The sequence below is a fragment of the Cryptomeria japonica genome, chromosome 4 (genome assembly GCF_030272615.1).
Source record: "Cryptomeria japonica chromosome 4, Sugi_1.0, whole genome shotgun sequence".
Taxonomy (NCBI): domain Eukaryota; kingdom Viridiplantae; phylum Streptophyta; class Pinopsida; order Cupressales; family Cupressaceae; genus Cryptomeria; species Cryptomeria japonica.
In genome coordinates, this window is record NC_081408.1 from 262,098,181 (window position 1) to 262,116,893 (window position 18,713).

At 43.2% G+C, this 18,713-nt stretch overlaps 1 protein-coding gene and 1 pseudogene across 1 annotated transcript in view; one reads left to right on the top strand and one right to left on the bottom strand.

Annotated features, from left to right (window-relative positions):
* Nucleotides 1-18,713, bottom strand: part of LOC131065568 (uncharacterized) — a 178,926-nt gene that overhangs the window by 143,946 nt on the left and 16,267 nt on the right. The window lies entirely within an intron of this gene.
* On the top strand, nt 1,474-2,281 carry LOC131875544 (small ribosomal subunit protein uS5w-like; annotated as a pseudogene).

Below are 18,713 nucleotides of genomic sequence, written 5' to 3' on the forward strand. Positions count from 1 at the left end.
TTAAGAAGCCGAACATTCCAACTTATAAATGGTCTTCTCTACAAAATGGGACCTGACCAGATCCTACGACGATGCGTCTTGGAAGAGGAAATCCCAGGAGTATTGAGAGAAGCCCATGAAGGGGCTGCTGGAGGACACATGGGACCGGATACGACAGCAAGGAAGGTCCTCCTAGCGGGCTTGTGGTGGCCGACACTGCATAATGACGCCAGAGAATGGGTGACAAGTTGTGATACATGTCAGCGTGTTGGGCGACCGTTAAAGAGAGATTTCATGCCACTTAACCCGTCGCATGCTCAAGAGTTGTTCGAAAGATGGGGGTTAGACTTCGTTGGTCCATTGAAACCAAGTCGCGCTCGACGATGTAGATACATTGTCGTGGCGACAGAATATTTGACCAAATGGGTTGAGGCAAGGGCTTTGGCAGACAACTCCACCGTTAGTACGGCGAAATTCATTTATGAACAGATTATCACCCAGTACGGAATACCTATTCAACTGACACGGGGGGCACTTTGTAAATCATATTGTTCGACTACTGACAACCGAGTTCAAAATTTTTCATTCTCTATCAAGTCCGTACTACCCCAGGGCAAACGGTCAGGCTGAGGCGACCAATAAAATCATCGTGTCGGTAATTTATAAGTCCTGTGGGGTGGAAAAAGAAGACTGGGAGGAGCGTCTGCCTTCGGTACTTTGGGCGTACCGCACAACTTATAAAGTAACCACCGGGCAGACACCTTTCCAATTGATGTATGGCCAGGAGGCTGTGGTACCGGTCGAATTCATGGTGCCAAGTCTTAGAATCGCTATTGACAACAAGCTAGGCGACATGGAAAGCCTTCGAGAGAGACTATACGCCTTAAATAAGTTGGATGAAAGACGGACAATGGCACAATGGGTGACAGACGTGGCCCAGCAACGCAGGAAATACTGGCATGACCAACACATTCGGCGGGCGAGGTTCACGCCGAGCCAATTAGTCCTAAAGTATAACGGACGGAACGAGATTAAGCTTGGCAAGTTCAGAGTAAAGTGGCTAGGCCCTTACAGGATCCGAGAGGTCGCAGCGAATGGATCAGTCAAGCTCTCGACCCTCGACGGACAGGAAATTCCAGAAGGCGTCAACGGGTCAAAACTGAAAGTGTATCACCAGAGGTTGGAAGCGCGCAGGAGCAGCCCGACAAGAGGCGCCCAGTCGCAGTCGGATAATAAATGAAAATGAAAAAAAAGAAAAAAAAAATTAGAAAATTAGAAAAATATATATATATGAAAATTTGAAAAAAATATATAAAAAAAAAATGGGAAAAAAAAAAAAAAAAAAAGAAAAAAAAAGAAAAAGAAAACAAAGGAAAAGGGACCACCATACGGTGGCCACGTAGTGGCACCACCGAAGGTGGACACCACCGTGCGGTGGAAGCCACCGACGGTGGGAGCCACCGTGCGGTGGGACCACCAACGGTGGACGCCACCATGCGGTGGAAGCCGCGTGGGTATAAAGCCGCAAAACCGCCGAAGGAGATAAAACGGAGCGCAAGGGAAAAACAGGACACGCAGCAAGAACCCCGCACCACCACGCCACCACGCCGAAGGGAAATAAAAGTTTTCGTTTGCAACGCCGCACAAGACAAAGCAAACACACCGCATAAAGCAGCCGAAGGGAAAACAAGAGCAGCCGAAGGGAGGGAAAGAAGGTAGCCACCGTGCGGTGGAAGAAGCCGTGAAATTGTTGGATGTTTGATCGAGAAGCTTTTGCAAACGAGGGCAGGGCAGAGAACGCGATTCAAGGCCTTCGTTGTTGTCGGTGACTGCAATGGCCATGTCGGACTGGGCGTCAAATGTAGCAAGGAGGTCGCTACGGCGATTCGCGGTGCTTTCATTTTGGCCAAATTGTCTGTTATTCCCGTAAGGAGGGGTTATTGGGGAAACAAGATAGGGAAGCCGCATACCGTGCCCATTAAGGTGACGGGTAAATGTGGGTCTGTTACGGTGAGAATGGTGCCGGCTCCACGAGGTGCTGGTATTGTGGCGGCGCGCGTGCCTAAGAAGTTTCTGCAGTTTGCTGGTATTGAGGACGTCTTTTCGCGGTTCGACTAAAACGCGGGGGAACTTTGTCAAGGCAACATTTGACTGTTTGTCAAAGACGAACAGATTTTTAACACCCGATCTGTGGAGGGAGACTCGCTTCTCAAAATCTCCATTCCAAGAGTACACAGATTTGTTAGCCAAGCCTGCTAAAGCCCTCATTCTGGAAGATGTTGAAAAAAAACACTTGATTTAGGATGCTATTACAATTGCAAGTTACATTGAGCAACGACATGAGGGGCCTCCAAATTTCCGGCGATTATTGAGTTCAAAGCTAAAGCGGTTGACTACACAAGATAAAATTGTGAAGATTCTTCAAAATTACCGTGCGGTGTAGTGCGGGAGGACAAGAGGATTTTTTTTGTTCAGCTTTTTACTAGCCGGAGGTAGTTGGGATTACCACCGTACGGCCTATCTGCGAGGAGGTAGTTAGGTGCTTTCCGTCCGACAAGGGGAAATCAAGAAGTGGTCAATGGAGTCTGCGGGAAAAAGAAATTGGAAAAAACAGTTGCAGGATAGCAGCTATAGGAAGCCGGATGCACGTATTCTTCCTTCAGGTGTTCGAATAGCAGGTGGCACAATGGAAGCCAGGCAGAAGAAAAAGACACCACAGCAGCCCACTGCACGAGGGAAGAACACCTCCACTTCACAGAATATCACCTTTGAGGGATTGAATGGGGTGGAATGTCGAAAATGGTGGCAAGACAAGCCGGATGATAATTTGGTGAAGACAAGTCTTCGCAAAGCAGGGGTAGAATGGGCTATCCGGATGCCTGTGTTCGCCATTCGCGAGTACGAGGGAGCATTGCGATATATGGTTGATACCTTTGATAGCCACTCACGGACGAGCACATTTGAGTATCTTGGGAAGGATATCACCATATCCTTCAAACCTGCAGATTTCACGAGAGTATTTGGCATCCCAGGCATAAATGGCAAGAAAGTGGACTTGAAGGCGAAGATGACACGGGAGGAAAAGGAACATTGGATTACGCGAGTGTCGCGAGACTTGACCCCAGCAGAGATGGCGAGCATCGTAGACGCCACGAAGGGTCGTGGGATGCGTAGGTCCTTTGTCGCAGAGGGTCATTGGCGATGCATAATGGACGTCATCAAAAGCAGGTTGACAGGGTCGGGTAGGGCATTCGACATCGCTTCGCCACAGATCATATTGATGAACGGGTTACTGGACGGTGTAGTGTATGATTGGGCTACCTTGTTATCAGAGCGGATGTGCGCATTCTTGATGATGGAGCAGCGCACCTTTTATATGCCCCACTATGCCATTGGACTGTTTTTGGAGGCTACGCGGGAAGCAGTGCCAGAGGCCGAGTTGGAAGTTAGGCCACAGGGACCTTTGGCGGAGGGTGAGCCTCCTATCATGCATTGGCGACATCTGGATATTGGACACTCTTCCGCGAAGCGGAAACGGGTATTAGAGACCACCGCAGCAGAACCAGATAGTGGGCGAGAAACTTCTAGCAGTGCAGAGGATTCCGAGGATTCGGAGGATGAGGATGACAGTAGTAGTCGACCCACAGACGAGGGGAGGATGGAACCCGCCGGAGAGCGAGTGTTGTTTGCACCACCCACACTCCCACTTGGCACCCTTGTGGGGTCGTCGGCAGGCAGTACTTCGATTCCGGCATTTGGGCAGAGCCGCACGCCCGTTACACTCGGGCCCATGCAGCCGGCCGTAGCACCTTCCGCCATACCACCGCAGCAGGCTTGTGCACCAGCCGCAGGACCAACTCCCGCAGAGGCATGTACTGACAGCACGGTAGAGTTGTGTGGTCCACCACAGGGAGGCGTGGCAGAGGAGATGGTTGAGACGGAGCCTCAGGTGCGACTGGACGTCGTGGGATCCGACGCAGTGGTGACGGTTGCTACCTCCTTGCTGGAGGAGCCCATCGCAGGACATGTTTCCAAGGGGGAGAGAGGGTCGGAGGTGTTGAGTGCAGCTCCATCGGTGGCAGCGATGGGGAGTTGGCTGACCCGGAGATTCCAGATGACAGTGATGCCAACCGTAGGAGCAGTTGTACTCTCACCTCGGCGAGAGCCTCCCACTGAGGTGGTGGATCTGGAGGATTCCTCGGCGGAGACGCAGGCACCAGCAGAGGGACAGGTCCTTGGAGAGGGTGTTCCTACCGGCCCAGAGCAGGCGATTGCTACACTTGAGGGGGCGGGGGAGACACCATTGTGCCAGCAGGATGGAGCAGGTGTGGTTGAGGAGACTTTTGAGTTACCACGTGGGCTTCCTGTACCTACATCGGGGCTAGATGGAGAGGATATTGAGGTTTATTTGGCAGATATGGTGATGAGGGGTCGGCGAGTGGTGGTCGCGGCTCAGACACGAGCTCTGCAGCAGGTTGTGGAGGAATTAGAGCAGGTCCTCCAGTTTATGCGAGACGGCTGTCCAGCAGCTTTCACTTCATGTTTTGAGGCGCGAGGGTGGCCAGTTACCCAGACGGATGCGATGTTGGAGGCTTGGCGTGTGCCTCAGCCCGTCGTGGAGAGTAGGGTGACGACTCTCGTCCGGGAGATTGAGCAGGTTTACAGGGAGGCCTACTATGCCTTACGCCAGACACAGCATGAGTCTGCGGTTCGCGAGGCTGCTCGAGCTGAGTTAGAGCAGGACATGGCCAGACAACAAGCCTCATGGGCAGCCGAGAGATCAGAGTTGGTCGCACAGCTTGAGACAGCCCGCGCAGAGAAGGTTGCGGTGGACACCCGTCTTTCGGAGGAGCAGAGTGCGCGGAGTCTCGTCCAGCAGGAGTTAGATGTTGTTCAGGCCCAGTTGGTTCGCATGACAGAGTCGGCCGATACCAAGGAGAAGGAGCTACTGGAGGCTGCGCTTATGGTGAAGACTGCCTTAGAGAAGGTGTTGGTGGCAGAGCGGGATGTGGCAGCACGCACCCAGCAGGTCTATGAGCTCTGCGCCCGCCTGGCGGCCCAGACACCTGCCTCTCACCCTTCGACTTCAGGGACGCTTCCTCAGCCCCCTCCTTGACTTTCACTTGGTTGTATATTTATATTACATTGTCTCCATTTTGTTGTTAGTCGTCGGAGACGACTTCTTTTTTGGGGGGGATGATGTTATCGGGAAAAAGTGTATAGTTAGTAATGTTAATTATCAATAGTTAGTTAGCCGACGGGTAGGTAGTTGGAGTCGCGACGGTTGTGTCGCACCCCTTCGGCTGTCATATATTGTACCATCTCCGGGTGTTGGAGGACATGTAATGGTGACGACGGATATAGTATGAACATCCCTTGACATTAATGGAAAGCTTATTCTGGTACTTCTTTTATAATTGCATTGTACATTGCTGTTCGATTTCTGTATTCTTCCTGTTTACCCAGTGAGGTAAACAAGCAGAAGGATGCGGCTCAAGGCAGATCAAAAGGTTGATGTTTGTGTTGCAACGATCAATGTAGGATGTCTTGGTGCAGATCAGATTTGGAGTTGCAAACCGAGAGATCATTCGATGTGATTGGCAGATACAGGTCAATGATCAGTTTGCCGTGTTTGCTAAAAATATCAAACGTGTATTGGAAGCAGCGAGATTGGCGGTGATGTCTAGTTTGCTGTAGGTTGTCAATCCCCAAGCAAGATCTGATTTGATACGCCTCATGATTGGTGGAAGGAACCCTAGCACACCAAGGTTTGAATGTCCGTTTTGGCGGGAATGCAGAGGTATAAATGTGCAGATCGAAGACCCGATATGTTGTTGTTGCACAAGAGAGTCACGTCGGTGAAGGGAGTGAAACCAAAGAGTTAGTCAATCAAGAGCCCATCAACAATCACAAAGGTGACTGAGTGCTAGAGAGAGAACCGGTAAGAAGAGTTCAACTGGCAAGGTTAAGGCAACCGATAGACTGTCACTGAGCTTGACAGTGGGGTGAACCGGTAGTGTTAGAACCGATAAGAAGGCAGCAGTGAGTGAAGGAGAGCAAAGAGAGAGTGAGAAGAAGTCAAACATGGCAAAGTCTGAGTAGAAAAAGATTCTGAGAGATTCAACAGAGTACCGATAGTGACAAGAGAAAACCGGCATAGAAGAGGTAGAGGCTGAACCGGTAAGGTTGCAGCAGAGAGTGAAGAAGAGCAGGAACAGTGTGAGCAGAAAACCGAAAGAGAACAAAGAAGAGGTGAACCGGTAAAGAGTTTATTTGCAAAGGTTACAGAATTCATTTGTAACCGGGATACAACTATTGCATTATTTGTAATCATTGTGATCACTGAGTTGGAGCTCGGTGCAGGGGTTGGTGCTCCTTGGGTTGGTGCCCTAAACTTTGTAATCAGTGTTTATTGTGAGGCTGGATTGGAGCAGTAGACTCCAACAGAATTTCTCACCGAGGTTTTTCCCATGTTGGGTTTTCCTCGTACATCCAGTGTTATGTGATGTTCCTTTTGTGTGTGCTTGCATTTGAGTCTTCTCCCTATCTCACCGGTATATACACCTTGTGTTAGATCTGCTAACCGGTACACACATTTAAGATTAAAAAGAGTTAAGTTTGGAAACCACTGATTCACCCCCCCTCTCTGTGGCATCTTGTGTTCTACAATTGGTATCAAAGCCTAGGTTCCCGGTTAGATAAGCTTTCTCCAACTTGGGTAGATTTTGTTTCTGAGAACACACTGGTCAATTTTGTGTCAACCCCTACTCTGGTATTTGATGGGTCAAACTTTTCTATTTGGAGTTGTAGGATGGAAGTCTACCTGTCCTCTTTAGGCTATGATGTTTGGATGTCAGTTGTGAATGGATACTCTATCCCTGCATGTCCTCCCACCGATCATGAAGCAAAAAGAAGATACCCATGTATTGATGAAGCAATGAAGGCTATACTCAGTGGGCTTTCCGGTGATGTTTCCTCATAGGTAGACATATACAAATCGGCAAAAAGCCTAAGGGACAAATTGAAGAAGCTCTATGGAAATGAGCCTACCACTGCAGAACCAGTTTGTGGTAGCAAGAACAACAGAGCAAACTCATGTGCAGATGATGAAGATAGATTAGTCAACAGGTGCAGCAATCATGAAGAAGAAACCCACCTCTTCATGGCTCAAGAGACAGAAAGTGAGATGCACACATCAGAAAGTGATCATGCAGATCAATCCTACCGACAAGATGTGTTTGCTAGTGATGGTGAAGATGAAGAAGAAGATGAAGCAAAGGTAGATCTTGAGGGAGAACTAGTGAGTGCACTTGATGAACTTAGAAGAGTAAGAAAAGAATATAAGATGTTCAAGAATGTTGCTATTGTGGAACAAGACCGGTTGTTCAAATGTCTCCAAGAGTCAGAGTCAACAATTGCAAATCTGAAAGCACAAGTGGAAGATGGGAAAAAGGTGGGTGTAGAATCAGAATCAGATTTGCATATCAAGGAGTGCAGGTGCAAAGATTTACAATCAGAGCTAGAGGCCAAAGACCAAGAGTGTCCGAAGCTAATAGGAGAAGTGGAGAATCTCCGAAAAGACCTTGAGAAGTGTCAAGATGAGCTCAAGGTAAGAATCTAGTATGATGGCAACACTGAGGCCTTGGATAAAATGTTGAGTAAACAAAAACACTCCAATGATACCGAAGGATTAGGTCTTGCTACCGGTGAATGCTCCACCAGCAAGAATGTCTCCCCCAAGGACATTCGGTTTGTCTCCACAAATGGGAACAACAAAGGACATACCTTAACTGTCTGAAATGCTCCAAGAAGGAAGGTTGACCTAACTACAACCGGTGAGGACATGAAGCTAAAGAAGACCGGTGCTGCAAGGAAAAACAATGTTGATCCTAAAGGGAAAGGAAAGTTGAGAGAAGATAGCTTCACCAGAAACAAGAACATGAGAAGACAACCTAGAAGACCTCCAACCGGTAGAAGACAAAGAAATGTTGCTGCCCAAAATACAAAGCAAGTGTGGGAAAAGAAGGGATCAAATGAAAGGACTGTAGTGACCGTACAGTTCAAGAACAGTCCTCGAAGAAGTAGAAATGGAGAAACCAAGCCGGTAAGATCACCTCATGCTTGGCAAAATAAATTTGTAAATTGTATGCCCTCCTTTTTTCGGTTACTACTTTACATGCAAAGATTATGGTCATAGGGTAGATGAATGTAAAAACAGGTCTAGGTATAGACAAAATGTTTTTCCTAGGAATAACAATCTTGCCTATCAAAGATGTAATGGTTTTGGCCATAGAAGTCATGATTGCAGAAAGAAGAACTTGCAATCCTATAATAGCCGGTATAACAACTATGCTCAATATGGAAGTGGGTATAGAGCATATGGGAGTCAAAGATCTGCATGGAACCAAAGGAGAAATGTTCCTACAAGATCAAGAAATCCACCGGTTCCGGTAGCCCGTTACAACAACATGATCAGGAGAAGATCAAACCGGTTTGATAGAAGGTCCTCCAATCATGTGTTTGGTATGAACACAGTCTGCTTCTACAGCAATGCTTCCGGTCATGCTGCAAAATCTGATAGTGCAAGGGCCAATCAGCAAAAGAAGATAAGACCTGCTCCCAAGACTGCAAATGGGAAGAGGAATGAGACCAAGCAAGCATGGAGGAAGAAGCAAGAGAGAAGAACCATGGACCGGCATTGTGCATTCAATGCACAGGTGATATCTCCTAAGGCTTAAAGGAGATGCAGAACTCAGGGGGAGTTATATATTGATCATATCATTCAACCCCATAGTTGAAATGGACAAATGGAAGGACTAGCAACTGTCGATACAAGGAAGAAGATGAGATGGCAATGTGTGTAGTTAGTGCCTTGGCTACACACCTACAAATGAGAGATGGATTACTGCCACATGTGTCAGTGAATGGTTCAAATTGCCATTGGGATCAGAGGCATTTGACACAAGAAGACAAAGGCTAGAGGAAGGTGCTCTGGTGGAGATGTTGATCCGGTATAGTAAACCGGTATGTATATTGACTGGTGTTGCAGGCTATGTAAGTCAATGTGTTCCGAGATCATTGCAATAACTCTAGTGGCGTCGATTGAAGAAGTTATGTCTCAGGTGATATTGGAGAAGACCTGAATGACACGTGTTGGCCTCGTAGTAGATCATATATGCACAGCTCAACCGGTATATGGTGCAGATTGGGGCTCCAGTTTAGGACCTGACAGGCAATGAAGACCTGAGATCTGTGGTTCAAGGGGAGTTGACCGACATATCTTCTAATTAGTATCAGATATACTGAACACAAGGGGAGATCAAGTGTCTATGGCTGTACCGGTATGTTTGAGACTTTGGGAAGTGCTCATTAGTCCTTGTTTGTGAGGTATTTCAATGTCTATTCAATTTGTACTTAGCAGAAATCATAATTGGACCACCAAGACAGTTGCCTGCAAAGAGGGAGAGTTACCTGCACAGGGGAAGAACACACATTCGGTATGGAGAACATACAAGTGATATCAAATTGGTATCAATGTCAGCGTCAACACTTGGTATCAGCAAATTGGAGTAAGAATAACTTTCTACATATCAAAGGGGAGAAGATGCAATCTGACCGGCAGGTAAGTAGAATTCACTGACACACTTTTCTACAATTGATATCAAACCGGTATATACAATTGGTATCAAATTTGAATATACACTTGGTGGCTGAGCAATTGGTGTTAGTTGGTGTCTGAGCCCTCCATCTCAAGTGCTGATGATTGAGAGGATGTAGAGTGAAATGGTCAAAGGAGGAGAAGCAACCGGTAGAAAGCTCTATCAGTACCCTTTGCCATTGTTGTCCAATGGGGAGAGAAAGTTTGTAGTAAACCGGATACTACATGAGTTGACATCAATGCCAAAGGGGGAGATTGTTGGCATTGTGTTGTCATTGATGTCAACTGGTAATGGTGTCATTGATGTCAACTAGTATAGCAGGTTACTGGTATAGCTTGTCGCCGGAAAGAAGAGGATGTCAACCAGCATTGTGGTCTTTGCAGTCACCGGTACACAAGTTAGTGTTGCCTTGTGTTTGAGACATGTTGAGATGTTGACCGATGAATAGGTATTGGAGACAGCTGCCATTATGGTAATGCCAACTGGTCAGTGATGTGTTGGCAGTGTATGGGTGCCAACCGGTAAGCATGTGACCGGTAACAAAGCAAGGAGGATCCATAAAGAATGTGCAAACAACCGGTATGCAGTTGGATGTTTGGTTGTGAATTAGCAGGACTCCCACCAGATAAACATAGTGTCACAATATGAAGATATGACTAACAGTGAGTGTGCTCAACCGGATCATATGTCAGGTTGAAGTTGTGTCTGCTCAAACAGGAAAGTCACATTGGTGTAACACCGGAAGCAGACTGAGCACAATGTAATGACAACAGGTTCCCACCAATCATTGGTCAACAGGTGACAAGGATCCACTTTCACCGGTAAGTGGTCATATTGAGCTTATCTAGCAACATGCATCAAATGCATCATAATCCTCTGAGATAAGACAGTCAAAGAAGTTGAAGGCATGATGAGTTACCGGTACAGAAAAGGAAGGATATGTTTGTCACTTTAACAAACTAGTTGAGAGGAGATCTGGTCTAACGAAGAAGAAGGAAAGGTTAAGCATTGTAGACAGAGAGTGCAATCGGACTGCTGATGGAGACAGTTGAAGTTTGATGGCATGGTGTCATCAAGGTGGTTACCGGTAAGCATGTCAACTGGTAACCGAGCAATGTGCAAAAGTGAAAGGCTCCTATCAGATAAAGATGAGCATGCAGTAGATTGACAAGGTTGGTGATCGGGCAGATGTGATCCACCAGCAAAAGACTAAAGTGCAGGAATAAAGGTTAATCGGCGGGATTAGAGAACCGGTAGGTAAACACCGGTTGTGTGTTGTGGTCGGTGACAAAGTCTAAACTGACACAGGTGACTGAGCTGAGGTGCATACCGACAGAGACGCCACGTGGTGCCCAAGTGTCAAACGTGAAGTTACAAATGGACCGTGCATTGTCGGTGACGTAGTTGGTGATTGGTCGACATTAATGTCGATGGCGTAAATCATGGGTCGAGAAGCAGAAGGATTCGGCTCGAGGCAAATCAGAAGGTTGACGTTTGTGTTGCAACGATCAATGTAGGATGTCCTAGTGCATATCAGATTTGGAGTTGCAAACCGAGAGATCATTCAATGTGATTGACAGATACAGGTCGATGATCAGTTTGCCATGTTTGCTAAAAATAGCAAACGTGTATTGGAAGCAGTGAGATTGACGGTGATGTCTAGTTTGTTGCAAGTTGTCAATCCCCAAGCAAAATCTGATTTGACATGCCTCGTGATTGGTGGAAGGAACCCTAGCACGCCAAGGTTTGAATGTCCATTTTGGCGGGAATGCAAAGTTATAAATGTGCAGATCGAAGACCAGATCTGCTGCTGCACGAGAGAGTCACGTCGATGAAGGGAGTGAAACCAGAGAGTTAGTTGATCAAGAGCCCATCGACAATCACAAAGGTGACTGAGTGCTAGAGAGAGAACCGGTAAGAAGAGTTCAACTGGCAAGGTTAAGGCAACCGATAGACTGTCACTGAGCTTGACAGTGGGGTGAACTGGTAGTGTTAGAACCGGTAAGAAGGCAGCAGTGAGTGAAGGAGAGCAGAGAGAGAGTAAGAAGAGGTCAGACATGGCAGAGTCTGAGTAGCAGAAGATTTAGAGAGATTCAGTAGAGTACCGGTAGTGACAAGAGCAAACCAGCAGAGAAGAGGTAGAGGCTGAACCGATAAGGTTGCAGCAGAGAGTGAAGAAGAGCAGGAACAGTGTGAGCAAAGAACTGGAAGAGAACAGAGCAGAGGTGAACCGGTAAAGAGTTTATTTGCAGAGGTTACAGAATTCATTTGTAACTGGGATACAACTATTGCATTATTTGTAATCATTGTGATCACTGAGTTGGAGCTCGGTGCAGGGGTTGGTTTTGTGATCAGTGTTTATTGTGAGGCTGGATTGGAGCAGTAGACTCCAACAGCATTTCTCACCGAGGTTTTTCCCATGTTGGGTTTTCCTCGTACATCCAGTGTTATGTGATGTTCCTTTTGTGTGTGCTTGCATTTGGGTCTTCTACCTATCTCACCGGTATATACACCTTGTGTTAGATTTGCTAACCGGTACACACATTTAGGATTAAAAAGGGTTAAGTTTGGAAACCACTGATTCACCCCCCCCCCGAATTGAGTTTGTTATAACAAACCCTAATAAGGGTTTTCATTGTAAAATCTCGGCCATTGATCTGAGCCATTGAATTGTATTGAGAGCACTATAAAAGGCTCAACCTCTTCATTTGTAAAGGTTAATAGGTAGTTTTTTGAAGAATAGGATAGCGAATAGCAATTAGAGTAGAAGTTAGATTAGGAGAAGGCAAAGATTGTTGTCAAAGCCTTGTTGTAAAGAACAATTGATTTCATTGAAAATATGGTGAATTTGATTTGTTACTTCAACAACTTGCATGGTCTTTACTTCTCAATTTATTTTCATGTTGATTAGATTGGATGGAGGAAATTGTTGAATGTATTTGTGTGGAATTTGTTTAGTCCATACCACTAGCCTCTTGTTGATTGTAAGTGTGCCTTGCGTGGTCAACTGGAATGATATGAGCTTAACTTGAAATTGTTATGCGTCCATTGTTCATGCATTAACTTGAATGGTGATCAATGTTTGATGGTTATGATTTGAACATCTTTGAAATGTCCTTAGAAGATTGCACTGAGCTTGTGTCAAATTGTTTCGTTTGATGGTGAGACCTCGTCCAGTAGGATTCCATCTGATCATTCATCCATCTTCTTACATTCTAGGTCTTAGAATAGAACTCTCAACCCTTTATCTTTTGCCATTTTTTTAATCAAGCTAGTTTAGGATAAAAAGCATCACAAGATTGCAACATCAGATGATCAAGTTCTAGCGATTCAAGCATTCAACAATTCAACGTAAGTCCTCGTGTGATTCCAACATAATCACATCAAACCATTGTGCTTATCCACACGTCGTGACCCGACATACCAGATTCTTGGAGTTATCTCAAGTGATCCTTAAGCCAATCTTCAGCATTCGAGTAACTTTGTTCAAGAGAGGATCAAATACTTTTGGGTGTTTTATTATGTGTTCGCATGTGCATAAAAAACACATCAACACATGTGTAATTGGATTAGCAATCATCTTGTAGATACCACCCTCTTACATAGTTGTAGCCAATCCTTAACTAGGATCCTATCTAAGGCCTCTAATAATGTCATGTAGATGATTAAACTCAGTTACACACTTAAGATTTATCATGGTTATATCTGAAAGTAAGTTCTTAGATAAACTAGGAACATATAGGACATCACTGAATTCAAGAACATCATCTAAAGGCATGTGGAAGGAAATAGAACCTATCCTTGTAGCAAAAGATGTACCATCATCACCATGCTCCACCTATATACCTACCTTTACTCCTAAAGTGAAATAAAAACCTTCTTATCAAAGGGCTTGTGTCTTGACACTCCATCCACTTACCATCCTACACCAAAAACTATGGTAGTGATTAGGCATGACACCTAAAGCTTGTCTCAAGCCTAGATCAAATCTTATGCACCATAAAAACTTTTACACTCCTTGCAAACTATTTATGTTGTTGTTGCTTGCCCTTCTCCTTTAAAAGACAATAATAAGCATAGTGGCCATTCTTTTGGCATTTGAGACACATGACATGGATCAAGTCTTTCTTCCCCTATTGAAAAGAATTTGACTTCTCCTTTCCCTTCTACCCCTTCTCAAGTCCTCCTTTCTTACCACACACACACACACACACACACACACACATTCATCTTCCCAAGGGATTGGTTCTAATTCTAAAACAGTCTCTAGTCTAATCTCCTCAATGAAACTATCCCAAAGTTTCTCAAAAATCAAAAGCTTCTTGCAAGTGCAAACACCTTGAGCAAATAGGTCCTACAATGAACAAACCCATTATAGCTATAGGCACCATAATTTGAAATTTTGAGGACTCTCTAGAACTCTCTAGACTCCCGAGTCCTATCTCGGGCTAAGTCCACTTGCCATTGACTCCCGAGGAGAGTCCGAAAGAGTTTTGTGGAGTAGTCGTCTGAGTCTCCCCCAGGACTCTCTAAGTCCCATACTTGGACTCCCGAGTTTTTGGATTCTCAAGTCCACTTGGGTGCCGCTAAGGAGCTAAAAAAACATTAAAAAGTGACTTTTCCTTCACCTTTTTTTTGGTCCAATCTTGACCAAAGCAGGGCTGAAAACCAAAATAGGAAAGGAGAGGAGAAGAGGAGCATTTGAGATCCAAAAAAGACAAAGTTGAAGAAACAATTTATCATCATTTTTATAGTGTAGCACCTTTTAGTTCGACGCTTGACAAATTGAGTTACATTAGAAAGGGAAAGAGGAAGATGTAGATTGTATTTGGTTATTTTTCTCATTTTGATATATAATGATATGCAAACATTTATAAATTTATGATGTTGTTATACATTTGAAAGTTTGAAACTATAAGTATGAATTATGAAATTTCAAATATTAAGTGTTTGAAGATCATATGACGTGTAATTTTAGAATTATGACAAATTGATAGTCAAATTAGGCTTTCATGTTCTCTAAATGAATTAATTTCTATTTTTTTAATGGTAAAACTATTGTTTTCATTTTTGCCAAGCCCGCACCGAATTTTTTGTCGAGTCCGGAGTCTGAGACCTATTTTGGGCTGCCGAGTCCGAGTTTTCAAACTTTGATAGGCACCAACTCATCAACATCTACCTTTACCACAATTGCAATAAATCAGTCACAAAGTCCAATGATCTTCATAAGATAAGTGACTACTATTGCTATATCATTTGTGCACGTGGCATTGAGTTTGTTCTTTAGCAACATCTTGTAGGAAACATTCACACTTTGATAAAGAATGATCGAGGCATCATGTGTCCCTTTTGTGGTCTTCTCTATGATGTGAGGGATCAAATGGTTCATCAAATCTAGGATGATTCACTTTGCCTTGGCCAATTTTCTGTTATGTTTAGCCAATTGAAGGTGCAACCTTAGCTTCCACAAAATAATAGAAATCAACATCCTCCATGAGCATTTGCAATTCCAAGGTGTAAATTTCAAGTGCCCTCTACATACTCACTCTCTAAGACCAAGACTAGTCATGACTGCAACTTCTAAAACAGACTTAAACCAAACAGAATAGCGAGGCAAAATTCAATTCAATAGCCTATGATAGCCGCAGATCACACTCCAATTAGTGGACAACTATTGGCATCACAAACTACAACTTCTCACAGGTCTGGACCACTTCAGTCACTAAAACAAGGGCACTAAAATCCTCCAACAACTCCCTCTCAGAGGTAGCATCACACTGCATTCCCAGACCTAGAAGACCTCAATCAAAGTGCTCTAATACTATGTTAATTTTTAGACCATGGTAAATAGAATATGCACTCAAAAAAGAAAATTCTAACTACAATCTGAAACTTCAATCAAAACAATAGACCTCACTACAATTACCTACAAACACACACTATTGAAAATATAAACACATTTTTAAAAATGTGTTTATTAAACTGAACTGAATTACAATCTAACATTGTTCTTATGTATTCTATATTTTTTCTGCTACTTAGTTGTGCACTCAAGATATCTTTTATGGATGAAAAGAATCTTTTGCGCTACACACATCGAACTCGGTTGGAATGCCAAACTTAATAGAATAGACTTTTACCAAAAACCTAAATAAAATAAAAGAAAACGCACTTTATTCTAAAAACAAAAACAGCTTATCTTCATAAATTTAGAATCCTTTTAAACATATGAAAAGCTAGAAGAGTCCAATGCTTAGCTAAAAATTGAAGAAAAAACTAAACTAAACCTCAAAGTTTCTTTCAATGACAAGCTGTAGGAGAACAGTAACCAAACAACACTTTTGAAAAGCTAACATGCCTCGCACCCTACAATTTATGTTCTATCCAAGATTAATATAGAAAAGATTCCTTTGGAATCCATTCTCATTGTCATGTATTCTCTCGTAGACACCCCACCCAATTTCTTAGCCAAATAACTTCAACGCCCAATATGTCTAACCATTCCAAGTAACAAAATTGAGGACACGATTGAGTTCAACTCTTTTTCTACTCGTCACAAGTATATTTCATGAAATATCTTATAGGATATTTTTAAGTTTGGATTTATCCCCTCTAAAATCAATATGAAATTTCCAGCATGCCAATGACACTTTTGTTAAATGGCCTTGTAAGAAAGAAAAGGCAGACTAACTTTACAAACATCTCAATAACCTTTCAATTCATTTAAACTCGTCATGGAAATTCAAAAACACAAGTCTCTCCCTTCCCTCAACATTCTAGTTTTCGAGGAATGGACATCTGAATAGCCTTTCGGATCATTTACATTCATCATTGAAATAAAAAAACACAAGTGTCTTCTTTCCCTCAACATTCTAGTTTCCAAGAATAGTTCATCATGATCAAGCATCTCAATAGCCTTTCAGATCATTTACATTCACTGTGGAAAATCAAGAACACAAGTGTCTCTCTTCCCACAACATTCTAGGTTCCAAGAATCGAAAAAGTTCTATCCTTCATGTGAACTCCTAATATTATCCTGCACAAAAAGAAATTGTTTTAAATACCTTTGCTTATCAGGCCTTGTGAATCTAAAATAAAGAACACCTTGAATAAATAAGACTCTACTTGTCTAAAGAGAATTAAGAGAATGCTTCATCACACTCAATCTCCTACTACAAGCCAAACTCCAAAATCTTCCCAACCAAATCCATTATGCAATTTTTCCTTTTACCCAAAACATAAAGGAAAAATAGCTGTAATCCAAAACACCATCAACACCATGATATTTTCCACCCCAACTAGACCTATTAAATCAATTCATCAGTCAGTTAAAAACGAACTTAAGGCTTGCAAATGAGTTTGCAAGATTTCATGCTCATGGAAGGGTTTGTCTATAGGTGAAGTCAATTGTTCAATCCAATAAATGCTTGGAGAACATTTAGCAGATATGAATCATGGTCTTCTTGACAAGCCTTACCTAGCCAATGATTTCGATTTTATCAAACACCAGGTATGTTTAAAAAACCTGAAGTCACTGCTTGAATTTAAAATATCTACATTTTGAATAGAAATAAAACCTAAAACATCAGCTGAGAATATGATCTCATATCAAATTTAACTTGGAACCCTATCATTAACAAATTAAGCGAGCTCAATTGACCCTATGGCTCCTTATTCTACCAGATTCATTATTCATTTGAAAACTTAATCAAGATTATTATTCAACATATTTGCAAAGTCAACTATTATCATAGTATCCATGACAATCCTCATTGCTTGCTAGGGATAGGTTGAGGAGTTCGATTGAAACTAAGACCTAAAACCTATCATGTAATATCATCCAAAAACCTAACCTTAACTACATGAGACTATAGATTCAATTGTAGAAGACATCATTCATCAGATCCTAGTACTACCAATAACACTTGGGTACACATTAGGTCATGAGTAATTTCAAATTCACACATTTTAATTATTTTATAGCTGATATTACTATACAAGTTTTTGTTGAATAAGATGACCTCAAAGCTTAGATTGGGTTAACGTAAGATCACATTGGTTGCATGGTTGTCTGAATTATCGCTGGGAATGTGTTGATGTGGTTTTTATGCACATGCGAACACAGAATAAAATACCGAAGTATCTTATCCTCTCTTGAACAAAGTTCCCGACTGCTGAAGATCTCGCTGAAGGATCAGTCGGAGTAACTCCAAGGTTCTGTTATGTAGGATCTCTACGTGTGGATAAGCTCTATGTGGTATGATGTGATTTTGCTGGAATCACAAGGGGACTTACACTTGATGACCTAAACGTCTGATTTGCTGGAATCACAAGGGGACTTACACTTGACAACCTAAACGTCTGATTTGCTGGAATCACAGGTACTATTAACTAACTGGAAGACAAACAAATGGCAAAAGATGCAGGGTTCAGGAAGTTTACTCTACTACCTAGAATGCGAGAAGATGGATGAACGACTAGGTGGAGTCCTACTGGGCTGGGTCTCACCATCAAGTTGAACAATTCAACACCAACTCAGTGCGATATTCTGGGGGATGCTTCAAATATATTCAAATCGGACACCTTCAGATACTGATCATCATTCAAGTTAATGCATGAACAATAGACATGTAACGACTTGAGATTAAGCTCATTTTATGCGAGTTGACCACGCAGGACGCACTTACAATCAGTAAGAGGCTAGTGGTATGGATTAGACGGATTCCACACAGGTGCATTCAACGACTTCTTTCATTCAATTTAATTATCTATCATCTAAAATGAAGATTCAACAAGAGACCATGAATATTGCAAAGAAACGACATATTTCACCATATCTTCAATGAAAAAGAAGTATTTACAATTAAGGCAACAATGTCTTGTCTTCTCTTCCTAGTCTACTCTAATTGCTATTCTATTTGCTATTCTACTACTTATTCACCGACTATCAACTATTTACTAACTATTCTCTATTAGCTAACCATTGACTAACTATTAGCCTTTACAAATGAGGAGCCAGGGCTTATATAGTGCCCTCAATACAATTCAATGGCTCAGATCAACTTAAGATCAATG